The sequence below is a fragment of the Bombyx mori genome, chromosome W (assembly GCF_030269925.1).
Source record: "Bombyx mori chromosome W, ASM3026992v2".
Taxonomy (NCBI): Eukaryota; Metazoa; Arthropoda; class Insecta; order Lepidoptera; family Bombycidae; genus Bombyx; species Bombyx mori.
The window spans coordinates 9,093,731-9,096,941 of record NC_085135.1 but is presented as its reverse complement, the minus strand read 5'-3'; the positions used below and the strand labels follow the sequence as shown (position 1 = coordinate 9,096,941).

The 3,211-nt window shown below is 34.8% G+C and overlaps 1 long non-coding RNA gene across 1 annotated transcript; it reads right to left on the bottom strand.

The window, feature by feature from the left end:
• Positions 1-603: 603 nt before the first annotated feature.
• On the bottom strand, positions 604-2,078 carry LOC134201800 (uncharacterized). The gene is made up of 2 exons (XR_009977061.1): positions 1,836-2,078; positions 604-1,510 (listed from the first exon to the last, which is right to left on the bottom strand). It is a non-coding gene; the product is annotated as an uncharacterized LOC134201800 (long non-coding RNA).
• Between the last annotated feature and the right edge of the window lie 1,133 nt (positions 2,079-3,211).

Below are 3,211 nucleotides of genomic sequence, written 5' to 3'. Positions count from 1 at the left end.
TGTAACCCAAGGTGTAAAAAATTCACCTAATATATTCTTTACATCACGTGCCCTGCGAAAACTATTGATGATAGAATAAAGTAATCTATACTTAATACTATAAAGAGGAAATATTTGTTGGTTTGTTTGTTTTGAATAGGCTTCCAAACTACTGAACCGATTTGAAAAATTCTTTCACTGTTTAGAAGCTACAGTATTTCCGAGTAACATAGGGTATAATATTTTTTGAAAAAAGTTAGGGATCCTTACTAAAACTTCAATAATGTAACCCAAGGTGTAAATAAATCACCTAAAATATTCTTTATATCGCGTGCGCTGCGAAAACTGTTGATGATAGAATAAAGTAATCTATACTAATATTATAAAGAGGAAATATTTGTTTGTTTGTTTGTTTCGAATAAGCTTCCAAACTCCTGAACCGATTTGAAAAATTCTTTCACTGTTTAGGAGCCACAGTATTTCCGAGTGACATAGGCTCTAACATTTTTTTGAAAAAAGTTAGGGATCCTTACTAAAACTCCAATAATGTAACCCAAGGTGTAAAAAATTCACCTAATATATTCTTTGAAAATAGTGGGTAGGTGTGAAAAAAGTGTAAACGTGTTTTAAACATAAAATTTTATTGAAAATTAGAAACATAATCTTTTATCAATATTTTTTAACATCCAGTTTGTACACAAGTATTTGTGATTTGGTACTAACGTTTGCAGCAGCTTATGTGTCATAAATAAAGCTGCAAAGCGCCAGCCAGCACACCTTCAACCATTTAAGTGACATCTTGTTCCTCACACTCAAGCCCATCATGTCTCAACTTGCTGAAATATTAACTATTCAAAAGAACTTAGAAGAAAACTTCACACGGAAGATGGGTGAGCTTGAAATACAGATTCAGTCTGCAGGACCTGCAAAGGAAACTGTAAATAAAGTTGCTGAAGAGTTCCGTACGTTCAGAGAGTTGGTCTTTAGCATACTTGGGCTGCTCCGGACACAAATCGGAGAGTGCATGAAGCAGATTGATAGTCTGGAGACTCGGCAGCGACGCAAGACTTTGCTTTTCCAGGGATGTACTGAGGTTGACGGAGAGGATTGCACTTCGGTCATCTTAAATGTGCTAAATAATAAGCTGGCCTTGAAAAATGTGTCTTCTTCATCCATAAAAGTATGCCACAGACTTGGTGCGCGAAGTCGGGAGCATAACAGGCCCATTCTTGTGAGGTTCACTAATGAAAACATTAAATCCAATGTTTGGAGAGCAAAGTCTAACCTAAAGGGTTGTTCAATTTCATTGAAGGAGTTTTTGACAAAGCCCAGGCAGTCCATATTTATCAAGGCAAGAGCTCACTTCGGAATGCGATCCTGCTGGACCCAGGATGGAATCATAGTTATCAAGACAACTAATGGAACACGTCATAAGGTAACAGCTATGGAAGAGCTGAGCCCTTTGCTGTTGAAGTTTCCAAAAGCTTCAGTGGCACCTCATGTGAGTGGAAAGAGTGATGAGGCAGGAAATCTAAAACATAAAATTCGGAAGTAATGGTGCTTTAATGTTCTTTAGATAGGCAACTCGAAAATTACCATACCGATGTAGTAAAAGTGTGTATGTATTTTTATTATGTCATTTATTTCATCTTTTTTTTTGTTTTTCTTTTTTTTTTCTGTAGTATCTGTATATTTCTTTTAGGTAAGTAGTTTTAAGTTTGTATAAATTAAGTTCTATTCCAATAATTTTATTATTTGTTTTGTTTTCATTCAGTCCAATGAAGTTGGTGGTTCATGACACAGTTTAAAACATTCGTATTTTGGTATAAAATCAGTTACAGACTACTTAAACGTACCAGACGTAGTGTAGTTGTTCTGTTGTTTTGTCTTTTGAATTTTGATTATATTTATTAATGCTTTCTAAATGTTTCTTGATGTTCACTGAATTTAATTTACATCTTCTATATTTTATATTGGTGTTAGCTGGCAGGTGGTGTTGAGATATAAGCTTTATTCTTTTTGTTTGTTATTAATAAATTTTTTTTTTCTCTATTTGGTTTTTAATGCATATAGATTGTATCTTACCAAATTGTTATTTAAAATATTTTTAGATAGTTTTTTATTTTTATTTTATAGATTAGTTTTATATAGATTAGTATATATTAATATAGATTAGTTTATTTATAATTAATATAGATTAGTTTATTTATAATATTTTATAATTAGATTAGTTTTTTTTTTTTTTTTTTGTTTTTCTTCTAAATTTATTATTTATGTCTTTTTTATCAGGTGTATCAGATACTGATGATGATTCTTTTTTTTCTGCCAATGAATCCAGTACGTCTTCTGGAGAGGAAAGTTTTGGTTCAGCCACCGACACCTTGGGTGACTTCTTACGACATACTTTTGACCACAAATCTGGCTGCCAGTTCAACGTATGCCACATCAATGCACAGAGTGTAGCCAGTCATTATAGCGAACTGTATCATACATTTTACAATACAAACGTCGACGTCATCCTGATATCTGAAACGTGGCTCAAGCCTACTCTTCTGTCGACCTCTTTCTCTCTCCCAGGTTTTATTCTTATCCGTAATGATAGAACGGTCGGTAGAGGAGGTGATGTGGCCATTTATCTCCGCAGCACGTTTCCATATAAAATATTGTCTTCTTCTTCTACCAACTCTAGTGCGGAGTTTCTTTTTCTTGAGGTTTGTGTTAGGAGAGTAAAAACTGTAATTGGTGTCACCTATTGTCCCCCTAATATTGATTACTTTACTGAGTTCGAAACAGTATTAGAATCTTTGGGCTCTGAGTACGCACATCTTATCATCATGGGTGACTTCAACACAAATATCCTTTCTGGTAATTCCCCTAGATCCCAGAAGCTTCTTCAAATCATTGAATCAGCTACTCTTCATCTAATGCAACTACAAGCTACGCACCTGAATACCGTCGGTGAAGACACCTGGCTCGATTTAATCCTTACCTCGAATCCTTCCTTAGTTTCCTCTCATGGTCAACATTCTGCTCCAGGGTTCTCTCTTCATGACCTAATATTTCTTACCTATATCCTTAAATCCCCAAAACCTATTCCCAAGACCCTGCACAGGCGCTGCTTTGCTCGTATGGATCTTGAAAAACTCAGAAATGATGCAGCGGAGATAAACTGGGATCCCCTAGTAGATGCTGCATCAGTTGATCACAAAGTCGAAGTTTTCAATAATATCGT